This window comes from Bos indicus, chromosome 20 (assembly GCF_029378745.1).
Source record: "Bos indicus isolate NIAB-ARS_2022 breed Sahiwal x Tharparkar chromosome 20, NIAB-ARS_B.indTharparkar_mat_pri_1.0, whole genome shotgun sequence".
Taxonomy (NCBI): Eukaryota; Metazoa; Chordata; class Mammalia; order Artiodactyla; family Bovidae; genus Bos; species Bos indicus.
The window spans coordinates 8114366-8129312 of NC_091779.1; the positions used below are offsets into that span (position 1 = coordinate 8114366).

At 42.7% G+C, this 14947-nt stretch overlaps 1 non-coding gene across 1 annotated transcript; it reads right to left on the bottom strand.

Moving 5' to 3' along the window:
- Positions 1 to 389: 389 nt before the first annotated feature.
- LOC139178097 (U6 spliceosomal RNA) lies at positions 390 to 491 on the bottom strand. Its single transcript, XR_011562521.1, has one exon. It is a non-coding gene; the product is annotated as a U6 spliceosomal RNA (small nuclear RNA).
- Positions 492 to 14947: the final 14456 nt, after the last annotated feature.

A 14947-nucleotide genomic window follows, 5' to 3' on the forward strand; every position in this document is an offset into this window, starting at 1 on the left:
TCTAGTCCTTCCATTGCTGTCGACACTGACTCAGAGTTCTCTCTGTAACCTGAAAGCCTAGTGACTATTATTGTGTTGCCTATATTTTCTTTTGGTTTCCCATCATATTCAGCTAAGTCATTTTTGAATGCCAGCCTGTCTTAGCTGCATGAAGAGACACTCAAGAAAGGGGGTTTACTTGTGCCCAGGCTGAACTGAGGAGGAACTGGGTGTTCCAGGAGGCCAGGCATGGCAAAGACGGGAGAAAGATAACTCTGGAAATAGCTGAGATTTGGTGATAGAGATAGAAAATAAGATTCACTTGGACAGTCATTTTTCTCACCTAGAGAAATCTCCTTCCAGAAAAATCTCTCACTTTACACTATGTTTAATAATCTGCATTAAAATATATATATATGGAACCCTTCACAAATCTGCATGTCATCCTTGGGCAGGGGCATGCTAGCTTTCTCTGTATCATTCCAATTTTAGTATATTTGTTGCAGGAGCAAGCACGTAACCTACATTTTTAATCAGCCCCTCCCAAAGTTGGATTGGGTTAAATGGTCCTTACATCGCACATTGAGAACTGATGGGATGGATGACTGAATAGGATGGAGTCTTAAGGGATTCACTGAGCTTTCTTTTTCTGGTACACCTTATAAAGACATTTTCTTTATTTCATTTAAACACATAAGAGATTATTATTTGTTTAGGGGAATGTACCAGGTTGAATGGTGTTGCTCTCACATTCATGACCTTCCAAATCAGCTAGCACCTTGATCTTGGCCTTCTAGCTCTTATAGACAGAACTGTGAGGGAAAAAAAATGACTGTGGCTTAAGCCATACAGTTGTCATATTTTGTTATAGCCGTTCAGGCAGATTAATAAACCTGGTCTGTGTAAGAACAGGAGGAGAGACACAGGGAGAAAGCCATGTGACAACAGAGGCAGAGGTTGGAGTGATACAACTACAAGCCAAGTAATACAAGGATTACCAGTGGCCACCAACGTGGCACTAGCGGTAAAGAACCTGTCTGCAGGGGATATAAGAGATGCAGGCTCGATCCCTGGGTCGGGAAGATCCCCCGGAGGAGGGCGCGGCAACCCACTCCAGTATTCTTACCTGGAGAATCCCATAGACAGAGGAGCTGGCAGGCTACAGTCCAAAGGGTTGCAAAGAGTTGGACATGACTGAAGCGACTTAGCATGCATGCACCAAGAAGCTAAGAAGGGAAAAGGAAGGATTCTCCCTAGAGAGAGCAAGGGAGCAAGGCCCATGGACACCTTGATTTTGGACTTCTAGTCTCCAGAACTGTGAGAAAATATATTTCTGTTGTTTGAAGGCACACTGTTTGTAGTGATAACTTTGTTATCACATAACTTTGTTGTGATAGCCCTAAGTGACTAATATAATGTTTCAGAAATAATCCTGCCATTAGAGAAGTAGACGAGCTCTCGATATAGGCATTTATTGTTTTCTAGACTTGTTTGCTTATATTTTGAAGGATACTGGAATTCAAATATTTGGAATTGTCATGACCTAGACAGTGGGCCCTGGTGGCTCAGTTAAAGAATCTGCCTGCAATAGGCAATGGCTATCCACTCCAGTATTCTTGCCTGGAGAATTCCACGCACAGAGGAGCCTGGCAGGGTACAATCCATCAGATTACAAAGAGTTGGATGTGACTGACCGACTGATATGTTCACAGTGGTTTTTTATAGTTCATAACATCTTTGCCTTAAATTGTTCCCTAAAACAGAACCATACATGATCTTGAATATTTGAGACAAACAGGTGTTTGATTTTTTAAAATAAGATTAAAGAAGAATAAATGTACTTGTTTTTTATAATAAACAGAACACTTCAAAATTTCATAATAGAAAATAAATTCATTTTGAGGTTCAGTTGTCAGGCATGAGTAGATTTGAAGTAGTCACTTTCTCCTCTTAAAATTCTAGAAGTTAACTTCAATAATAAATCTGATTTTCCATCTGTTTGAAGTCATGGTAAAATTTTGTTCAGTGAGTTTAACTACCTGGATGAAACTTCAGTAACTTGAACATAGCAGAAAAACTCATGCAGGAAATCAAACATATCTCAAGACATGTTAACAAAATCCTCTCTTCTTTGATAGTTGCTTTGTAAATTACATGACTAGATTTTACTTCTCAATGCTGAAAGTTCCTTATGTTTTGTGGTTGGTACTTTAGTGAACCTAACATCTGACAAACCATTGATTTGCTAGCATTTAACTTGCAATCTCTGAGTTCTCAGGGAGGTGCTATATTATGGTGTAACATGATAGAGAAGGGGCAAAGAACTTGGACTGTTGCTGGCATATCAGTTCTTTCCATTAATAAAACACTCAACTGAGTCATTTTTCTCGAACCACTTTTCCATTGTAAAAAAACTGAAATCAAAGGACATGACTGCTTTTATTGGCAAAGCAGTAGATAAATCAGAGACGTAAAAATGCAAAAAGAAGGATTTGCTACAACCCTATGCAGAGTGGACTTGCTGCGTGAAAGGTTTATTCTGTCAGTTTTCCTCTGGAGACACTTAGGTTTAAGGAAATGTTTGTACTGTTCTAGAGAAAAAGTTGGCTGTGTGTTTTTCTTTTGTGTTTAGGCCACTCTGGAAGTAATTCCTCTGGGCACAATTACCTAACATATGGTGATTTAGAAAAAGACCAAAGCAGAGGTCATTTGGATGTTTTAGACAGGAAAGAAGAAATATCCATCTTGGAGAATAAAATGAAGTCAAGAAGGGCTTATGGTCAAAGCAACTTGAAAAAAGTGAGATAGACTTCAGGCAAAAAATGCAGTTCAAATTTTTTGGTTTTGCTTTTTTGTTGTTGTTTGATTTTTGCATGAGGAATGTACTTGTGGAGTTGACCAAAAAACCTTGATAACAGAGAATTTTGATGCTGAACAAGGCGCAGAGGAGATGCAGGCCAGCCTTCAGGCTGTGTGTGTGACCTGTCCAGCCCCACAAGGCCCTGTGTATACATGAGCTCTGCCCTTGGTTTAATGTTCTCTGTTGTTCTCTTGAAATTCTTAATAATTTTTACACCCCATATTTTTACATATAAATATAGGAATATAGGAATTTTACACCCTATATTTTAATTTTGCCTGGGACCTGCAAATTACATAGCTAGTTTTACAAAAGATGGTCTGTTCTAAACCTCTCTCTTTTTTTTTTTTTTTTAAGATGAGGAAATGAGGTCCAGAAAGAATAAATGACTTGCCTGGTGGAGCTGGGGATAGAACCAGTTTCTCTGGTTCAGCATTGCAAAAAGAATTAATATCTTAAGTGTCTAAACAGAGAGAAATGCTTTTCACCCTCATACTAAAAAGAAGCTTCTTCATGCACCACAAATGAGCCAAGAAAAACACTGAAAGAATCCAAAAGAAAGAAAGCTCTGGACCCAATTGGAACACAAATTAGGAAGACCTCACATTGATTTTTCCCATCTCTCTTTGAAAAAACATTGGCTGCCATAGTAATATCCTTCCCTTCAGCATCAGCTTTTCAGATCCTCTGAAGTCGGGGAATCCTGGCACATACTTCTTGTCTTCTGACCCAAACAGCCAGGCTGTCAGTACATCTAAGCAAATGATGACTACTCTCCTGCCGTGGAGAGCTGACAGCCCTTCTCTATGCGTCTTCATCCGTGCTGCTGTCCCACTGAAAACTGATGGCTAATTTTAATAATGAGGCACTTTTCTTCTTGCATGATCAGGAAGATAATTACAATCATCCGACATGAGCCAAGTAACAAACAACACTGCAAATCAGAACTGAGTTCGTGTGTTATTGGGCCAGTGCCTGTCTTCCAGAAGGGCACCAAACTCAGAGGGAAGCTGGGGAGCTTTCGCACTCGACTGGGAAACGTCCTGTAATTGTGCTTTCTGTATGTTTAGGCTGACATGGCTATCAGAATTCATGCTTTCAGGGGATTCTAGATGAAGCAAGCTACATTTAAGAGTTGGTCTTTAAGCTTTCTTTTAAGACTGGAACAAAAGAGCTGTTTTTAAGCACCATGCGTGTGTTAGTCGCTCAGTTGTATCTGACTCTGTGCAACCCTATGGCCCTTAGCCCGCCAGGCTCCTCTGTCCATGGAATCCTCCAGGCAAGCATACTGGAGTGAGTTGCCATTTCCTTCTCCAGGGGATCTTCCTGACCCAGGGCTTGAACCGGTATCTCGTATGTCTCCTGCGCTGCAGGAGGATTCTTTACTGCTGAGCCACCAGAGCAGCCCCTTTAAGTACCATCCTCCCAGTCAACTCTCTATAACTTTCTGATGATGAACAGCATTTATGAAAATAAAAAAATGTAGGTTTGCAACTCTGCCCAGAGGTTGTCAACTGGAATTATGTTGGAACGGAATAGGCAAAGGAATTCTCAAAACCCATTTTTTCCCTCATGAGAGACATCCTATTTCAATCCTCTTGGTATAAGTCAGGATGAATATCTAGACAGGCGCCCACCTCCTGATTGACAGAGAAAAAGACATGTGAAACAGACAAAGTTGATCCCAGACCGAAGGAACCGGAATGAGAATGTGCACTCTTTCTAATGTAATGCTTAGTTGGTGTGTTTTGAAGTGGTGTCATGGATTTTTACTGGCAAAGAGGAGCCAAAAGTATAGAAAGTATAGCTCAAGCTCTTTTTAAAAGAAACATTCCCAACTTTGTCAAATGTCTGGTGAGGGTGTGGAAGGGTGAGTCAGCACATATTTTCCACATGCAGGTCAAGTATAGAGGAGGGAGAGGTGGAAATGCAAGGTAAGATTTGCCTTGGGAGGATTTTTACATTATAACATCTTGGAGCTGAAAGACCTTCTATTCTTCCACTCACATTTTATAGATGAGAAAACTGAGGTCTGGGGAAATTGTGAATTACCTGAGGTCCGAGGGAAGTCTTCTTTACAAAGTGTGCAGCTTGGGTGAACTCTAAGTCTGGAAAGTTCTGGGGAGAGGAAGTGGGTCTCTGAGGCACAGTGGTGTTAACTCCTGTAGCCTTGACAGCCTGAAGCGTGTATCTTGGGGTTGTATTTCTGAACTGGCTTGGGGTTTTGAATACAGAGAACTTATTCACAGCACCTTTCTCAAATCACTCCACACCAAGACCACAGCGGCAGACAGCAAAGGGGTAACAAAGAAAGAGAGGTAATGGCCCTGGGCTACTTTGAGAGTCTGGGTTGCCATACCCAGACTGCCATCACTGCCAAACAATAGCAGTGATGCTAAGTGAGGTCCAGACTAGTTACCTCCCAAAGAGTTCTATTTCCTACACTTGGAGTTCTTTTCTGACCTCAGAAACCTCCAGCCTCTTAATCTGACTACGTTTGGATGAACAGCTCAGAGAAGGAGGCTGAAGCAGCACATAATCAAGCAATGATTACAGTCCTGTATGTGTGGAATCTGGAGAAGGCAATGGCACCCACTCCAGTGTTCTTGCCTGGAGAGTCCCAGGGACGGGGGAGCCTGGTGGGCTGCCGTCTATGGGGTCGCACAGAGTCGGACACGACTGAAGCAATTTAGCAGCAGCAGCAGCAGCAGCATGTGTGAAATCACCTACGAGGTGGCTATCACAGAGGAGGGCATTGTCACGGGAATTTGGGGGGACAAATGAATCCCCTCCCACTAACATGATAGTCTTAGGAACTGCTATTTTACCAAAGATTGTGCTTTCATTTAGTTGGTTTAGAAATAAAGAAAATGATGCTCTTTATAAAAGTAGTTACAGCCTTTGGATCTGTTTGGTCTATAGATTGTTGTTGTTTAGTCGCTAAGCGGTGTCAGACTCTTTTGTGACTTCACGGACTCTTTGCCAGGTTCCTCTGACCATGGGATTTTCCAGGCAAGAATACTAGAGTGGGTTGCCATTTCCTTCTCTAGGGGATCTTCCTGATCCAGGAATCAAACTCACATCACTTGTGTCTCCTGCATTGGCAAGCGGATTCTTTACCACTGAGCCACCTGGGAAGCGCTTATAGGTCTATAGATACATAAAATTTTAAAATAGCACTAATTAACCTGGAAAAGTGAATAGTAAGGATGGCTTTCCATCTACTCATTGTCATAGGATTTTCAAACTTACAAAATTCGCTTTCTAGAATTTTCCTTGAAATATGCAAAATTTAGCTAAACCATGATTAACCGTTACTATTTCTATGAATACGATAGCAACTTATCATAATCATGTGTGCTAAGTTGCTTCAGTCGTGTCCGACTATTTGCGACCCTATGGACTGTAGCCTGCTAGGCTCCTCTGTCCATGGGATTGATTCTCCAGGCGAGAATACTGGAGTGGGTTGCCATGCTCTCCTCCAGGGGATCTTCCCCACCCAGGGATTGAACCTGAGTCTCCTGTGTCTCCTGCATTGGCAGGTGGATTCTTTACCTCCAGCGCCACCTGGGAAGCATGGGCTTTCCCAGTTCCTATAGCTTGTATTCAAAATTCAGTTCTCTTCCCATTGAGAACTTAAACCAGTCCTTACCCCCCAGTTCTCCATTCCTACGGCTTGAGTTCACTTCTGAAAGTAAACTACCTCCATGCAAACACAAGTCTCAAAAAGCTCTTTTTTAGAAAGAAGAAAATAGGGCTAAGACATTTCCTACATTTTTTCAAACTGCCCCACCCCACCCCCACTGGCCTCCCCCATACCCTTCATTTAGCAGTTCAATTTCAGTCTTTTACAATTTTTCTTAATTCTGACATCCTGTATGGCTTACAACCGTCTTATTTAGTCCAGATTTTTAGCCTAGTTTTCTTTTTCAAGCCTAGTGTACTGATGCCTCCAATCCTTTCAAATCCATAGCTATAAAAATGCCTCAATTCTCCTCTGAATTCAAATGCCCATTAATTTCAGTGGATTTAGCCCAGGATAAGGTGAGGATAGCATTGTGTCTTTAATTAGGCACTTTTCAAATCTCCTGTGGTATGTAGAGTTTGAATTACTAAATTATGCCAAAAGCATTTCATGTGAGGGGGGTGTGAAGATTAAGAAGTCGTGGTTTCTAAACCGCTTTAAAAATCTAGATATGCAAGGTCTTTTGCAAACGTACGGCAATGCCTCTAGTAACAGACGTTGCCTCAGCCCACAGAATAAATTCTCTTTGGGGAAAATGTCTTGGCCCACTAAGCCTGGAGAGGGTAAACATGCTGCAGTAACTCCACACTGTGATAGCACAGGCTTCGGCAACCCGTTCATTCACCCATTCAAAGACACTCATTGGATACTTATGTCAGTGACTCGACTAGCACCTGCAGAGCAAAGACATCAATCACCTCCAGGTTGCTCAGATACCAGTATGTGTATATGCATGTATTTGACGGGGTTGACCAGTACACAATCACTACATATCTTAAGGAGGAAGCAAAGTGCTAGGAAGATTTAGAAAAAAGAAAGTGCTAACTGGAAGATTCAGAAAGGCGTCACAGAAGAGGTGATCTTTGGATGAAGCTTGAAGGGAAAGCAGAATCTTATTTAATATATTTTAAAATTTTGCAATACGTTTTGTGGTTGTCCAGTCACTCAGTCACATCCGACTCTTTGCGACCCCATGGACTGCAGCACACCAGACTTCCCTGTCCTTCACCGTCTCCCAGAGATTGCCAAACTCATGTCCATTAAGTCGGTGATGCCATCCAACCATCTCATCCTCTGTCGTCCCCTACTCCTCCTGCCTTCAATCTTTCCCATCATCAGGGTCTTTTCCAATGAGTCAGTTCTTTGTATCAGGTGGCCAAAGTATTAGACTTATGGGTTTGGCGGGGGTGGGAATCACAGAGAAATGCCCTTGTTATCACACTATGTCAGGGAGTACCCAAAATCCACAGAACATCATAGCCAAGAAATAAGTTTAGATATATACGCAGTTAAAAGAATATTAGAGCATTGTCATGTATTTCTCACTTGGTTCCCCCTCCCCCATTCTTAACATCTTGCATTCCCACAGAACACTTGTTAAAAGTAAAACCAACATCGATGCATTACTATTAACTATACTCCACCCCTTGGGAGTGTCACCAGTTTTCCCATGAATGTTCTTTTGCCGTTTCAGGATCCATTTGAGGAAACCACATTGCGTTTGGTTGTCATGGCTCCTCAGACTTCTCTGGTCTATGAAAGTTTCTCAGTCTTTGGTTGTCTTCATGACCTTGACAGTCTTGAGCAGTGGCCACGTAACCCAAAGCATGTCCCCCAATCTGGATTTGTGTGATGTTTTTCTCATGGTCAGACTAGACTATGGGTTTGGGGGGAATCACAGAGAAGTGCCTTTGTTATCACACTATGTCAGGGAGTACCCGATATCCACAAGACATCGCAGCCAAGAAGAAGAATTTTAATGAGGGAACTTGACCCACCAGTGAAAAGGGTCTATGTGAGCAAGGTGTGTTTGCGGACTTGTGAGCAGTCCAGGTGGGCTGACGGGTAGAGTACTCACAAGGGAGCAGAGGGAGATAAGGTGAGCATTGCACTAACCGCTTTTAAAAGATTTTGTGGAAACTAACTTTTTCAAAGCTTAGGACTTTGTGGTAAAGTGCTTGGGTGGATATTGTAGCCCCCAATATTAAAAGGTAAGAAAACTGAGGCTCAAGCATTTAAGAGGATCGCAGAAGGCTTCATGAACAGTGGCAGAGGCAGGCCTTAGGCACCATTCTGTTTCCCACCCCAGGGTTCTTTGTTCTTCATCTTGGTCTCTGTGCCCGGGAAAGGCCCATGGGTTAACTGTTGGGAGTGATGAAACAGTATATATGAGTCTGACGAATCTATCAGGGCTGGACCCCCATGTGAAGGTAAAAGTGAGAGTGTTAGTTGCTCAGTCATGTCCGACTCTTTGTCACCACATGGACTGTAGACCACGAGGCTCCTCTGCCCCTGGGATTCTCTGGGCAAGGATCCTACAGTAGTTAGCCACTCCCTTCTCCAGGGGATCTTCCCAACCCACAGGTGAACCCAGGTCTCCTGCTCTGCATGCAGATTTGTGCAGATTTGTTACCGTCTGAGCCCTCAGGGAAGCCCCCCAGCCCGCATGCTGTAGCCCATTGTCCGTCTACACTCTGCTCACGAAAGCAGAGAAAAGTCAGCTCTTCCTTTTGAAGAGATGAAAGCTCTTCCATGCAGATCTGAGGAAGTCTCCTGTCTGCTACTTTGTCTGGTGTTTGCTGCAGTATCCATGCAGAAAGGGAATGTGCCACCGAGGTTCTAAGGGTGGAGAATCTACCATGTAGTTCCTACTGGCAAATGTTCATCCATGCGTTCCATGAATGATCAGGGAAATAGAAGGAGCACAGCGGTCTTTTGGCTGCTGGAAGTTAACTGTTGGTCTTGGTTGACTCAGGTACAGATTGAGGGGACAATGTGAAAGACCAGAGGAGTCTCTCTTCCTTTCTTTTCCACTAAACTGTGGGACTGGCCCCTTAATATGTCAGTTGCTGCTGCTGCTGCTAAGTCGCTTCAGTTGTGTCCAACTCTGTGCAACCCCATAGACGGCAGCTCAACAGGATCCCCTGTCCCTGGGATTCTTCAGGCAAGAACACTGGAGTGAGTTGCCATTTCCTTCTCCAATGCATGAAAGTAAAAAGTGAAAGTGAAGTCGCTCAGTCGTGTCCAACTCTTTGCGACCCCATGGACTGCAGCCCACTAGGCTCCTCCATCCGTGGGATTTTCCAGGCAAGAGTACTGGAGTGGGGTGCCATCACTTTCTCCATAATATGTCAGAAAGGGAGCTAAATTTGACTAATAGAAAGTTTCCTTATCCCACCTTTTTTAGATTTAACATTTACTTCTTTATTTCACAAAGATGTATCATGTACTCACCATGAATCTGGATTTGTTAGGCAACAGAAATGTAAGATAAACAATATTAATAAGTCTTCTTGCTTTCAAGAAGCTCACCACCAGGGAAAAGAGTAAGAAGAAAACTTAGTGGGAAAGAGAGTAATTAACTATCTGGGCTTCATAGAAGAGGTGATGCTGGAACTGGGTCTTGTAGGACTGTAAGGGGTGGAAACCAGCACATGCAAAATCATGGTAGAGAGCAGCAGCACAGCACGCCTGTGGGAAGTGGGAGTCGTTTGGTATTGCTGGAGCATAACCCGAGGTGTTGGGAACACAGCTTCTGCTCCAAGCCTCCATCCAGAGCCATCCTCTGGGGGTGAGGGTGGGCAGAGACCTCCAAAAAAGAGCTCTCTGGCATTTTACCTTCTATGATACTGTCCTTTAGACAGCCGGCTCTTTGGGATTTTTGCCTGACTTCCCATTATTGCAACTCCATCTTGGAAGTACATAGCCGTAATGCCTAATCCCTTAAAATGTGTTGAAAGCATAACAGCATTTGGTCTGTGATCAGCAACAGACTCTCTTGCAACTAATTTTTATGCAGCTCAAGATTGAGTGGAAACATCCCACTGTACTTAATACAGGGTTCCTGTAAAACTGCAGGGTTTTGGGGGGGTGGGGAGATTATCTGTTGATCTTTGATATTCACTTGTTCACAGAGCTCTGTCATTATACTGTGTCACATGGCTCCGTTATAGTTTCCAAAGCCATTAAATGCTAAAGAAAACAGGATTTTTCCAGCTCTGATCTCATTATATGTACAAATTCCAAGAGCAGCCTCCCAGAAAATAAAAGTTTTTATACAACAGAGTGGATGTGTTCATGAAAGATATATTGTTTATTTTCTTGGCACAGAGTTAACTCTAAAATAAGATTACTTAATTGAAGAAAACATTTCCTGACATGCTGAGAAGCAACATTTGAACCAAATCTCCTCTCTCTTAGATTAAGTCTAGAGTGGATATGTTCTAGGCTATTTAATCCATGTGAATCTCAAACAAAATCATTTTAACTACTGAAGCATTTAGTTGGTAAGGCAAAATGTAACTCAATACTGTAGGCAACAGCTTGTAATCAATTATGATTTTTAGTTGGGGAAGTTCCTGGGGTTTATTGTTACAGTAGTAGTTTATTTATTTATTTATTGGCACAAAAATTTTCTTAAATCTGGAAGCATTCAGTTCAATTTTTCATTGCACGGGCTGCTTCTGGCTTTGGTTTGCAGGGTAACTCAGCTCATTTTTAGTGGTTCTGTTTGCTATTTTTAGGACTTTGGGAGCAGCATCATAGTATATAATATTACCTATTATATACTACACTATAGTTATATCTAGCATGATATATAGTTTGTATATTTATTATATAGCAACTATAACATATAACATTATATATTATTTTATAGTAACATATAATATTATATATTATACATAGTCATATTCGCACTATTAAAACTAGTCTGTATATGTATGGTTGAGGCAGCTAGTTGTTCACTAAAATGCCTTTTCCCTTTGGGCACATGGCTGCCTACTAGAACAGATTTATGATCATACTTGAAGTTAGGTAAGGTCATGTTCTCATCTGCAGAATGTGAACAGAAGTACTGGTTGCCTCTTTAAGGGCCAGGCTTTCCATGTGAAATATACTTCCTTCATACCCACCTCCCCCTTTTCTTAGATTTTTGTTTTTTTGATGTGGACCATTTTAAAAGTCTTTATTGAATTTGTTTCAACATTGCTTTGGGGTGTTTTGTTTTTTTTTTCTTTTGACCTTGACGCATGTGGGATCTTAGCTGCCTGACTAGGGATCGAACCCCCACCTCCTGCATTGGAATGTGAAGTCTTAACCACTGGACCACCAGGGAAGTCCCCCCCATACCCTTCTCCTGGAGTTTGGATGTGGAGACTCAGCTTTGCCCAGCTGGTAAAGACAATGCCCTAGGATGGTGGTACAACACAGTGAAAGGAACTTGGGTCCCTGCATGTTCGTATGGAGCAGAGCTGTGCTGCCCATCTGGATTGCTCACCTTTGAACTGAGAGGGAAATAAACTCCCCAATTTTTTAAGCCATTGCATCAATCAGGGTTCATTCGGAGAAGCAAAAGCACAAGGAAATATAATGTGATCAGGGATCTGTTACAGAGATTTTTATCTTAAGCAATTGGGGTAGCTGGTGGAAGTTTCTGTTAGACTGGCTCTGTGACTGACGCTAGAAATCAAAGTCTGCGGGGCGGGCAGTGGGGAGGGAAGGTGGGGCAAAACCGGGTAGAGCAAGAATAAAGCGGAACCCATCAGCACCGGCTGGAGTTGCGGCTGTTTCTGCCCTGGATGGTACGAGCGTCTTCAGAAGAAGCTGAATCCTTCATCATAGCCCCAACACACACCGGCTCAGGAGTCAGAGAAGCCGAAGGCACATCCGGAAGAAGGAGGAGTAGCTCAGGCCGGACTCCCACATCACACCATCAGGGTGAACCAGGAGATTAGTCACAGCAGCTGCCGCTTCTCTTCGGCCTTCCAAATCTCACGTGAGAATCTCTCTTGTGATGCATTCTAACTGGAAACATACAGGGAGTAACATTCTGGGAAATAGAATTCAGCCTAGCTACGCTGACACATGACAAAGCCACCACAGTCAACCCTTGTCAGCTTACATTATACACGGTTGTTTAAACCATATTTTATCTCCAAAACCATGATACAGTTGTGCTTCAGCCAGATGGGATGCAACCATCACACATACAACCAAAAAACACAGTGACTCTTTCCCCAGAAGAGGATACAAAGTCAGTTTTTTTGATTTTTGATGTTAATTTTTCTTCTAACTGATTCACAATCTCTATGCTTTGAATATTTGTATAAAGCTAGTTACTATATAAAACCTTTTGGGTTAGGTGATATGGAGATTAGAAGGGAAAGAAAACAAAAATTGTTGGTTAATATATATATTATATATAAACATATAAATATTAAAATGAGAAAGAAACTCTGACCGTCCTCATTTACCCAATGGTCATATGATCATTGCTGGCATACAGCATTCCTTTCTTCTGCCACCCATTCCATTTACCCTAAGCAAGCACTTCAGTTGCTTATGGTTCCTTTCCTGGTGGGAGGACTCAAATATTCATTCCTCAAGGGTCTGGGTTATTTGTGATCCTGCCTCAATTGGGTTGTTGTAGTTTTCCTTTAATTCTAGGAAATAGAGATAGTAAGAGGTGGCCCAGAGAATCTCCTGTACTCCAGATCTATTGTTCCTTAGCCCTATTGTGTAGTAATTCCAGTTTCCCCATGATTATCAGGGTCAATCCCCAGAGCCAGTACCAGATCCTCTTCTCTGCTCATTGATTCATTGACATGAACAGTGTGCAGGTGGCAATCTCAGCTTCCAGTTCAGTGGAATTATTGCTGTATCCCTTGGTGGAAGCATTTTCCACCATTAGTGCCTTTTGAAGCTAACATTTTTAAACCAGCAGAGTCAGTTGCAGGGATGAGAATAAAAAATGTTGCTATGTTGCTAGTGAATCACTAGGGGGTAATTAGTGATAAGAGTCAGCTCCGTGTCCTCCCCTTGATTCCCACACCCATAAGTCCAGGCTATAGGAGAAAACCCACCATATACTGGACATCAGTTTGATGCATATCAGATCAGATCAGATCAGTCACTCAGTCGTGTCCGACTCTTTGCGACCCCATGAATAGCAGCACGCCAGGCCTCCCTGTCCATCACCAACTTCCGGAGTTCACTCAGACTCACGTCCATGGAGTCAGTGATGCCATCCAGCCATCTCATCCTCTGTCGTCCCCTTCTCCTCTTGCCCCCAATCCCTCCCAGCATCAGAGTCTTTTCCAATGAGACAACTCTTCGCATGAGGTGGCCAAAGTACTGGAGTTTCAGCTTTAGCATCATTCCTTCCAAAGAAATCCCAGGGCTGATCTCCTTCACAATGGACTGGTTGGATCTCCTTGCAGTCCAAGGGACTCTCAAGAGTCTTCTCCAACACCACAGTTCAAAAGCATCAATTCTTCGGCGTTCAGCCTTCTTCACAGTCCAACTCTCACATGCATACATGACCACAGGAAAAACCATAGCCTTGACTAGACGAACCTTTGTTGGCAAAGTGATGTCTCTGCTTTTGAATATGCTATCTAGGTTGGTCATAACTTTCCTTCCAAGGAGTAAGCATCTTTTAATTTCATGGCTGCAGTCACCATCTGCAGTGATTTTGGAGCCCAGAAAAATAAAGTCTGACACTGTTTCCACTGTTTCCCCATCTATATCCCATGAAGTCATGGGACCGGATGCCATGATCTTCGTTTGGAGGACATTGCCCCAGCCCTGCAAGGCATTGTCACCTAGCTGGCACTCAAATGAGTTTTCAAAAGGCTATTCCACTATTATATCAAGTCAGCTGCTTTAAGATAATGGGGAGCATGAATTTTACCGGCATGGACCCACTATTGCAACTTCTTTGCTGTAAAATGAATTCCTTTCAGAAACAATGCTGTTTTTAGAATACCATGATAGTGGATAGGCATTCTATAAGTCTAAACGGATAATTGTTTAGGTAGAAACATGGCAGACAAGGAAGGCAAGAATTGAAAGCCTCCATTCCAGTAAGAACAAAGTTCTGCTCCTTTTATTTTGAAAATAATCCAATATAATAAATTTGTCACCAAGCGGCTGGCTAATCCCCCGGGGAATGTGCCATATTAGGAATGCAAAGCCTATTGGGAGTTTGGGCACTCAGGAGTGGCTGTAGCCAGATCAGCCTAGACTGGAAGTTCATGTTGCTGAGTCCCTGCATAACCTTTATCCCTACCACGGCCACTTTGTTCATGAGCCCGTTGGGCAAAGCCAAGAGTAGATAGAGAAGGATGCTGATTGATTTCCACAGAAGGGTCTGCCTCTCCCCCTGGGCATCTTTCTGTAAACATTCACGTGAGACACAAATGCCTCACCCTCCATGCCCATTCAGAGAAGTTATCCACATATGTTTCCTTGTCCTTGACTCCAATTTTTAATCATGTTCTGTCCAAGTCCCTGACCATTCAGTTGCACCGTTAGCCACAACCCATGAATCACTGTGATCATACATCTCTCCTTCCAGCTAT